Source organism: Mandrillus leucophaeus, unplaced genomic scaffold (assembly GCF_000951045.1).
Source record: "Mandrillus leucophaeus isolate KB7577 unplaced genomic scaffold, Mleu.le_1.0 Scaffold1219, whole genome shotgun sequence".
NCBI classification, from domain to species: Eukaryota; Metazoa; Chordata; class Mammalia; order Primates; family Cercopithecidae; genus Mandrillus; species Mandrillus leucophaeus.
Genome location: NW_012100532.1, coordinates 674,333 through 685,377, shown reverse-complemented (window position 1 = coordinate 685,377; position 11,045 = coordinate 674,333). Strand labels below are relative to the sequence as shown.

General features: G+C 35.4%; 1 protein-coding gene across 5 annotated transcripts in view; it reads left to right on the top strand.

Moving 5' to 3' along the window:
* MGAT4C (MGAT4 family, member C) overlaps positions 1–11,045 on the top strand; it is an 82,294-nt gene that overhangs the window by 47,578 nt on the left and 23,671 nt on the right. Inside the window, exons 1-2 of one of the 5 annotated variants that reach the window (XM_011971396.1) lie at positions 2,167–2,201; positions 3,822–3,930. The exons of the other annotated variants lie outside the window; for them this stretch is intronic. The gene's annotated coding sequence lies outside the window, so the exon portion shown is untranslated. Of the gene's footprint in view, positions 1–2,166; positions 2,202–3,821; positions 3,931–11,045 lie in introns of those variants that run through there. 5 annotated transcript variants of the gene reach the window in all.

Genomic DNA, 11,045 nt, shown 5'->3' with positions numbered 1-11,045 from the left:
TCCAAAACACAGGGATGTTCAATTGTGCAGAACCTCAAAGAAATAAAAGTAATTGATCAATAGCCCTTGAATGTGCTTACTCGCTTTGCATTTACAAAATATGTGAGATTATATACAAGTAAGGCACTAAATGAAAGCACTTTAAGGTCATTAAAAATCAGAGGGAACTGTTGGAGTTGACAGCTCAGATCCTGAGTCACCATCTTGAAACTCTCTATACGAAGCTGCTAAGGATTTTTATTTCTTCCTCCAGTTATTGCAGCAATTGCTAAAACTCCTGTCTCAAGCAATCCAAGACTTACTGTGGTGGCAACTGTGCAATGTGCTTCTTCCAGCCAGGTGGATTTGGGCAAAGGTTATACTTAATCTGGATAAATTTCAGTGTCCTGACACAAAGGATGCCAGACCTCTGCCTTCCATACAGTCAAGATGGGAGATGCTCACTCACAGTGCATTCATAGCTGGTCCTCCAGTTCCTCCTCAAAGCCCAGCTGATTGGCATGACCACAGCACAAACAGCTTGTTGGGAGGCAGCAAAGGGAGACAGTGCTAGAAGTACTCCAGTTTCCAGGACACTGGGCCCCAGTTCCTTTTTTTTATTTCCCAGAAGAAAAAAAAAAAAATTGCGCGCGCACGCACACACACACGTTGGTGCAAAAGTAATTGCGCTTTTTCCACAATTACTTTTGCACCAGCCTTACTATTATTTAATATAACTACTCTTATTATTACAAAACAGAATAAACTTTGTTTATTTCACATCAGAAGTGAAAAAAACAGAAGTAGGACACAGAGGCCAGGTGTGGTGGCTCACACCTTTAATCCCAGTACTTCAGGAAGCTGAGGCTGATCACTGGTGCTCAGAAGTTCAAGACCAGCCTGGACAACATGGCAAATCCCTGCCTCTCCAAAAAAAAGAAAAAGAAAATGAAAAATAAAGAAAAATTAGCTTGGCATGGTGGCACATGCCAGTAGTCCCAGCTACTCAGGAGGCTGAAGTGGGAGTATCATTTGAACCCTCCAACCTGGCAAGAGATCCTGTCTCAAAATAAATAATAATGATGATGATGATGATAATAATAATAATAATAATAAATTGTTCAAGCCCTCCATGTTCCCAAGTACTCCTTGGCGCTCCTCATTGTCATTTTTTTCATAAAATGCAGAATACAAATACAAGCTCAGCAAATTCCAGGCCCTGAAAAATTAATACATACTTTCGAAGGGGCATTAGGTTTCTTCCCCCAGTTCTTGCCAAGAGCAGGGCGAAAGCAGACCGACTTCTGCACAATTTTTAGAGCATAAATTATGAGGTCCGGGGAATCCCTGACCTGAAAGGACCTCCCCCTGGAGCTCCGAACAGGGCTGGCTGAGGTTCACGCTAACACATGATGTTGCCATGACTGTTTCTTACTGAGTTAACTGAGATCATTTGCAGGCAGCCTTCTTGATTCACATCGCAGCACAGCAAGGCAGGATTGTTACGTTTCCCCCATTAACATCGTCAAGCAGGCATCTGCTTAAAGCTTGTAGGCTGGGAGTGCATCAAGATCTCTTCTCAAGGGCGGATCATCCCTCTTCTGGTTTAGGGATGGAACGTCCAAAACTAGTTTCCCACTTCCGGTTTAGGGGTTGATGCTTCAAAATTGTAATGAACAAGTAGGGAAAACCATCAGTAATGTAATGCTGTTGCCAAAATTAAAGGAAGTATTAACGGGAACTTTGATTATGGCAGTGATAACTAAATAGGAAACATTGTGGCAGGTGAGATATTGAGGACGAGAGGACTTGGCATGTCTCTAATTATGAGAGAATAAAAGGTACAAAATTAGCCCTGAGAAAACTGAGCCTACCAAAAATAAGAACCTGGAAGGAGAAGCTGGCAGGAAAAGAAAATTACAGTTTTAGATGCGTTGTGTTTTATTGGTCAGCAGAAAAATAGGTAAAGAGAATAGTCATTATTCAAAAGCTGATACTGGGATTCAGGAAGGAGTCCTAGCTGAAGCTCTAAATATGGCTGTAGGAGAAGTTCTGTAATACCAAAAATATTGCAACAAAGAAAAAGAAGAAAAGCTTGGATAGAATGATGGAAAATGATAATATTTATGGGAGTAGGAGAGAAAAGAATTTACTAAGAAAGTCTTTTTTTTTGTTTGTTTTTTAACCAAGATTCTGTGGACCGTCATGACACTAGAAAAGCTGTATATTCTTTTTGTTAGTGGTTTGTAAACCGTAGGTAAAATTTAGGTAGGACCGGTACTAAATGGTGCGGAAGAATAGTACATGCTCACAGATTTATAAGTGAATATAGCTCTATTTATATATGTGTAATTGTGCATTTATATGTATAGGAATATATGCCACATTATGTATAATTTCAAAATTAAGTGTAAATGCATAAATATATAATTGTATTTTTTATGTTAGTATATTTATCCATATATCCACATATAATAGTCTTTTATGAGGGGAACTACAGAGCGAAATGATTTATTTCTATTTTAAAAATGAATTACTTGGTACAGTATCACTTCAAAATAATTTTAATGTTTATATTTTGAAATATTACTTTGATGTAAATGAACATTCATCACTCATCTGTTTCTTTTTACTTTTTTTTTTTTCTGAAGAGACAAGGTCTTAATTCTTCATTACCCAGGTGTGCAGTAGTGTGATAATAGTTCTTTTCAGCCTTGTTTGCCTGGGTTCAAGCAATCCTCCCACCTCAGTCTTTCAGTCTTCCAAGTAGCTAGGACCACAGGCATGTGCCACCAAGCCTGGCTATTTTTTTTTTAATTTTTGTGGAGGTGATGCCTCACTATGTTGCCTAAGCTGGTTGCAAACACCTGTCCTGAAGCAATCCTCCCAACTCAGCCCTCCCAAAGTGCTGGGATTATTAGCATGAGCCACTGCAGCAGGCCCACCACCCAGGTTTTTTTGTTTTTATTGTTGTTGTCTGAGATAGAGTTTCTCTCTTATTGCCCAGGCTGCAGTGCAATGGTGCTATCTCAGCTCACTGTAACCTCCGCCTCCCGGGTTCAAGCGATTCTCCTGCCTCAGCCCCCGAGTAGCTGGGATTACAGGTGCCTGCCACCATTCCTGGCTAATTTTTTATTTTTATTTTTATTTATTTATTTATTTTTTTTTTGGTATTTTTAGTAGAGATGGGGTTTTTCCATGTTGGCCAGGCTGGTCTCAAGCTCTTGACCACAGGTGATCCACATGCCTCGGCCTCCCAAATTGCTGGGATTACAGGCTTGAGTATTGCTCCCGGCCTCACCCAGTTTTCTGAAAACGCATATAATTCAAACAAAAACTGATTAAGTCTTATTGAAGCAGACATTCCAATGCTGCATATATTTGGTACAGAGAAGTAAGGATATTGTTACAGCCTTGCTTCCATAACCGTGTCCTGTAATCAATAGCCTTGGATCAGAAAGTTGTGATGAAGCTGTTTTTGAAAACGCAACGTAATTAGTAAACAAAACACCCTCATGATTTCCCATTGGGTGTGAAAGAAATAAAAGGTATTGTGGGATATGCTGTTAGCAAACAAATGTCTATAACATTCAGGATATATAAAGATGATGTATCATCCTGAGAAACAGTTCACTCAAATCAAGATAATATGAGTTACCACTTTTCAAATGAACCTAATCTGTAACAATCAACTCATGGCCTTAAAAGAAAAACATACTTGTCCTTTGTAATATTATTCCAAAACAAAAAAAAAAAATTCTAGCAGATAAAGTTATTTGAACATGGAACCAAAATCTGCTGCTCAAGTAAGTCATCTTCATTTGCATGAATGATATTTTCAGGCAGTCGCTTGTGACATGGAAGTTTATATTATCAGGGTATGCTCACCTGGTTACAAATTTGAGACCAAAATTTTTACTTTCTTTTAACCCTTGGAGCTGGTAAAGAATGGTGAGTTTGTGTCTGCCACATTCAATGTAGTGTTTATTCCTAGTAATCAGTATTATTCACAAATTATATTAACATACATTTTTTACACTGGTACCCTAAGTTACTAATGTTTTTACTGCATCTATGGATTTAAAATATAAATTTAAATTTCTGCCTATTAGCCCTATCCTACTACCTAGGAAATAACTTGCTTCCAAATATCTTCAATTCTCTCGTCTCATTTTCTACTATACTACTATAAGCCAACAACATCTCTCTCATGTAATGTGGTTCTCTCCTCTGTTGTAATATTCTGAATTATACTGGTTTATGGTCAGGTATGAAATATTTTTTTAATCTCTACCTATCATGTGTACTTTGTTGACCAAAACTCACACAAAATTAAAATTCTAAAAGATAACTTTGGATTCTTTATATTCTCTGTCTTTGTTAATGTTTAAACTATTCAAACTAGGAAATTCTGAGAGAAGAATATTAATTTCCTTCACTGTGTTTTTGAACCCATAAACTTGTGCTTATGTCTCTAAAAGTTCTTGGCTCATGCAATTTACTGTGGTGATATTTGGCAATTTTTGGCCTCTTGACTTATATTGAACTGTGAAAATTAAAGGCCCCTATTATTAGGAATTTTGACTTCTTGCACCTTCTGTGTTTCTGATTTAGAAAGTTGCTCATTGTATTATATTTCCCTTTGTGATTGTGTTGGTGTGTTTTCTGTTGCCATCTCAGAATACAGAGAATGGGTAATTTATATAGACAGAAATGTATTTTTTACAGTTCTGGAGTCTGGGAAGTCCAATATCAGGTAGCAGTATCTGGTTGGCTTCTGGTGAGGGCCTCATGCTACATCACAACATGGCAAAAGGCATCACAAGGCTAAAAGGGCACAAGAGAGTCAAGCTAACTTTTATAATAGACCCATTCTTGTGATAACTAACCCCTCCTGTGATAACCCATTAATCTATTAGCCCATTGATCCATGAATAGATTAATCCATTCACAAAGGCAGAAGCCTCATGATCCAATCACCTCTTAAGGGCCTCACCTCTTAATACTGTTACACTGGGGATTATCTTTCAACATGGGTTTTATTTGTTTGAGACAGAGTCTTGCTCTGTTGCTCAGGCTGGTGTGCAATGGCACAACCTTGGCTTACTGCAACTTCTGCCTCATGAGTTCATGCAATTCTCCTGTCTCAGCCTCCTGAGTAGCTGGGACTATAGGCACCTACAACCACCCCTGACTACTTTTTGTATTTTTAGTAGAGGCGGGATTTCGCCACATTGGCCAGGCTGGTCTCGAACTCCTGACCCCTTTCAAAGTGCTGGGATTATAGGCATGAGCCACTGCTCCCATCCTCAACATGGGTTTTAAAAGAGACAGACATTCAAGCCATAGCACTAGTAGTTTTGCAGATATTTTTCTTGTATTCATTTTGGTATTTAGGAACTCTTGCAGTTTTGTTTAAGTAGTTAGCTTTTACAATTATCTTTATTTCATTAGTCTCATTTTCTAACTTTGCTTCTAATGTCTGTTTTGCTTTAAATAATAGTTTATGACTTACACCTATTATCTATACAGTGTAGATGTATTAGTTTATACTACTTCCCCCTTTCTATCTCCTTGTATTTTTAGTTGGGTATTTTCTGGCATTATCAGAATGTATAACATTTATGCATTATTCTTACACTATATTACCTATGTTCTGTTTAGAATTAAACACACAATTAAATATCAAGTGATCAAGAGTGATTTTTCTGATTTTCTTCAGTAATTCTTGAGTACTTAACCAAGAATTGACAACCCCAAAACATATATGATTCCACTTTAAAGATAAAATATTCAGCAAGCCTCTAAGCTACACAACCAACTCATTCATGTTTGACAAGTCATTTATAATGGAAAGAAAAGCAGGCAAGATTAGATTTTTCAGCAGTAACACAGAAAGCAAGACAATAATGGAGCAATGTTTTCAAGAAAATAAAGGAAAGAATGTGTAGGCAAATAATCTTATAACCAGAAAGATGCTTCTTACCATGATGGAGAAATAGGGATCAGATTTACTTCTATCCTTAAACAACTAAAAAAAAAGTAGAATTAATATATGTAAAACAAAATTTAGACATTATAAAATAGGCAGAACAAGACAATGATTCCTGATGGGTGGAGGGTGGAAATGAGGTTATTTTTATATCTTACTGGCTACAGTTTCTGGGTTGCAATACAAGCAGAGTGAAGTCAAAGAGACAACTGATCTCTCTGAATTGAAGAGACATAGCTAAGATACTTGGATTCTTGCTTGACAATTATAATTGTCAAGCAGATACTGGAGAGGAGAAAGCTGCATGGAAAGCACAACCGCAGAGAGGGAGAGAGAGAAAGGGATTATTTTATGTCTGAACATTTATCATGGCATGTGTGTGAACAAACTATTCAAGGTTGCTAAAGAATCACTGGAAAGGAACAGTTGCAATGTCTTCTGCAACACACACAGAAAAGAAGACTAATTCTTATTTCTGTTAACTGAAATGAAAAAGTTTGTAATATGCGGGTCATTAGAGTACTCAGAAGGGTATGCCTTGGCTATAAGGCAAAATTAGCCCTAGACTGAAGGTTTCTCTGAGATTGGCACTCCAATAGCAAAAGCTGACAAAGATTTTGGAAAATAAAAAAGAAAATTACGTATCAATATTTCTGAAGAACATAAATGCAGAAAGGGAATCTTAGCAAATCAACAGTATATAAAAATAATTATATAATTACTTAATGTATACTTCTATTTGGTTTAAATTACAAAACCAGCAAGTATAATCCATCATATAGCAAAATAAAGGAGAAAAAAAGCTCCCTAAATTCAACAGATGGAGAAAAAATATTTGACAAAATTCATCCCACAGTTATTCTCAATATCAAACTTCATCAATCCAGGAATAGAAGGAAATGTCCTCAGTGTGATAAGGTGCATCTGTAAGAAAACTACTGCTGTCTTCTTACCTTATATTGAAATACTTAATGCTTTCTTCCTAACATCATAACAAAGCACAGAAGTTTGTTTTAATAACTTCTATTTAACATGTGACTGGAAGCCCATTTACTTACTGCCATGGAAATAAGGCAGCAATAACAGCAACAAAATGTTAAAGTCTTAGAGATTGGAAAAGAAGTATTAAATCTGTTTATTGCTTGTCAATATCATGATGGTTAAATTTAACAAAGTCATAGGATCCAAGGCATCAATATACAAAAATAAATTGTATTTCTATGTAGTAGGAGGAAACATATGTGCAAAAATCACTTGTAATAATAGAAAAAAGACAAAATTATTAGGAATAAATTTTACAAGCCATGAAAGATGTCAGAATCACTGAAAAAATAAAACCATTGCTCAAATTAAAGATGACTTGAATAAATATAAATAAATACCATGTTGAGAAAAATATATTTTTAGATTCAAATAATTTATTTGTGCATCCAGCAAATTCTCAAATTCTAAATAATTTTTTGGTAGAAATTGGTAAGTGGATTGTATAATTTACAGACCCAACAAATTTTTAATTAAAATTCTGGTTTGTTTTTGTCAGAATTGACGATTGATGATAAAACTTCCATAATAATGCAAATGACTGACATCATCATATTTCAGATAGTAATCCAGAGAGTATGATATTGATATAAGGAAAAATAGAGACATGTACCTAATAGAGACTTCAAATATATAACCACATATATATACACAATTGATTTTCAACAAAGGCACCCAATATGACTGAATAAATAGGGTAGAAAAGGGACTTCATCCTCTTCTTCACACCATACACTTAATTTAAGATGGTTATTATACCTACCCTAAAAACTAAAATTATAAAGCCCCTGGAAGAAAGCATATGAGAATATTTCCATTATACTAATTAAGCAATGGTTAGAATACACAAAAGCGATACCAAAAAAGTTAATGAACTTGACTTTATCATCAACATTAAAAATGGCTGCTCATCAAAAAATACTGTTCACCTTTGATAAATCATCAGAGTCTGTTGAAACCAATTAGTTTTTTGTTTTTATTGGTTTTTTCGTCTGTTTGTTTAAACACATTTTTTGTTTTAAAGTTTGATATATGATGATATTTATACTTCATTGGAATTCTACCAGACAAAAAAAGAGAATACTTATTCTTGTTTAAATGGCACATTCATTATAAATTATAATTAACATATAAGCCCATTAGACCTTTTGGTAAATCTTATGATATACTACCAGATCATGGTGATCTTATATTTTTTATATCTTGAAATATTTTACTATTTCATGTTAATAGAGAGTATTTCATCACACATAAATTATTCTAACCATGATAAAGCACAGATTGAAATAATTAGAAAATGGAAGAATGATGGACTCATCTAAGTAGAAGATGCGGTATTGAAATAATGAACCATTTCAGGATAGTATTCTTCACTATTGGTATTGTGCTGCCCAAAGTACTGCAGTCTTTCAAGTAGGTAAGTAAAATTCTAAAGACATTATCCTTTAATCTGTGTATTCAACCATTCATTGAACACAGTTGAAAATGCAGAATTTTTAATTTTCCTATGATAATGATAAAGAGAAAAATATAAATAGAGGAAGATACTCTTTATGTGAGTCATAATTATTAGAGAATTATATAATTCACAATTATTAGATGAATCAGATTCTTAGATGCTGTTAAAGAAAGAAAATTATTCATGATGACCCTTATTAAACATAAAGTAGACTATTCAAGTAGCTTCATGGGGACTAATGCAATGGGTTTTGTAGTAGGGGAGATAGATTGGGCTAAATTCTGAATACAAAAAGTAGAAGGTTATAGCCAAGGAGTAGGATGTGAGTCAGTGGATAGAAAAATCACTAAGAGAGTAGAGTAATTATTTGCAAGAATGACCCAGCAAGTTTCTTGCTTAATGCAAGATAGATTTATCAGTCATTACTTGAGGGATGGTGGTGGATAAAAAATTTGATCAGATATTGAGAGGGATGAAATGTGGAAAGCAAGGGATTTTGGCTAAGCTGACTCTACAGGGTAAGTGCTAAAACTAGGCTCTTGGAGGATATGCCCAACATGGGGCCTAGTTCGGCTCAGAGGAGACTGATTAAAGTTTGGTCAAGAAAAGATTATTTGTCAGTCCCTCCTCTTGTTTAAGAAAAGAAATATTGTTTTTTCCATTGAACAAAACAAGTCCATTTCTTTTTGAGTTATCTTTTGCTCATTGAGGACAAGCTGAAGCACCTGTTGGGAGATGGTAGTATAGTATGTTTGCTGGATGGGTTAGCAGTCAGGGATTTAATGAGGGGAATTTCTGTGAAAATTTTTTTTTAAATTAATGGTTAGAAATTCAGTTTCTGATTCCACAGGGCCACCATTCAAGAAGACATCTTGATTTGAGTTTGAAGCATTTTTAGGTAGTGAAGTGGGGATGGCAGTGGCAAACTGACAAAGTTTCTGGATTTGCAGGTTGAATGTTTTCAGTGATAGCATGAAGTGTTTCCATGAACATTCTGCATGGCCCACACAGCAACAAGCAAAAAGGCTGTCTATTCATAATCTGTTACAGTGATTTCCATGAAGTTTATATCACATAGTCGAGCTTCAGCTTGCAAAGTTTTGAAAAAAGGACAGTTTTACATCTCATTGACTCCAAGTCAGGAGGGTGAGAGAAAATTGGAAGTTGTAGATGGATACTGGAAAAAAGCTAGAATAATCGAAAACTCACAAGAGTGCACTGTATTTTTCCACTGAAACATAAAATGCATCTTTCTAGTCATGCTCATTTTTTATCAAAGATAACTAAAGTGAGGTTATTCTATTTTAAAAGACAAAATAAATCTGGTCTCATTAGATTTGACCTGATTATTTACATAAGGAAAGGAAGAATGGTAACTGACCACATAGGTCTTTTTGAGTTTTCTTTGCTGGAACTTTTCATAAGGAATCTCAGGTTATAATTTCAAAAACCTCTTGAAGCTAATAAGTCAAGCCAAGAACTGGCCATCAGACTTCACTTCTGGTACTTACAGATTTGAATGAATTCCTCTCTTCTTGAGGTTCCCAAGATAGCCCATCTTCCCTGCGCCTGCTAGGAAGTGATCTTCCTTACTCATCTGTATGGCTAGGAACCCTAGAAGCCAATTATTATTGGGCCAGCTTTTTCAAGATAGCTTTGTAAAAATTGGTTCTATAAAACTAACTTCAATTCCATAACTTGGATTCTATACACATCATTCTCAAATATGGCATTGAAGTCAAAGCATTATAAATATAACCAATGTTTCCAATTGTGTTCTGTTACAAAGAGAACAGATTCTTATTAAATTCAGGTAAATAACTGTATTGCCAGGAAAATAAGAATATTCAATAGTTTACAAATTCTAGAAGGATCGGGGAGAAAATATTATATTTACAAAAGTATAATCTACTGATTTTTACAAGTGTAAATGTTACTGAGTAAGCAATGGCTTCTCTGCCCAATGTGGCACAAGTCTTTGAGAAAATAAGGGTTTTATTGTGAGTTAATTGGCAAGGAGACATAAGGCAGTGATCAAATCTGCCTCTGAAGACTGGGGACTGGGGCAGGTTTTATAGGCAGAGGGTAACAAGGTGTGAGCTGATTGCATCTTACAATGAGATGATGCCGTGAGGCATGATCCGACTGGATTGTGCCATGGGGTGGTGTCAGGACTTGATCTGATTGGATTATGTCATGAGATATCCCCTTCTTAATTCAGTCCCTGATTTGTGATCCTAGAATTTAGTTTCTAACTACAGTTACACGTGGTTTATCTTAACATAAGCAGTTTACATAATTGCAACCCAGAATCCATGGCAACTGAAAAATAACTCACCATTTTATTATTCAAAGTTGAACCAGATTGGGCTTGTTCTGTGGTTCCATAAATATGAGAAAAATGAAAAGAGTGCTTATATCCAGAAAGTAGAGCATTAAAGAACCAACAAACTTTCAAACAAAACCATAATCACTTTTCTTCAGTTCATTATCATCCATCAGAACAAATAATTTTTGTTCTCCTTGCTCTTGGGTTAGGAATTTCATAAACCCATTTCTTTCTCTACTCTAGTT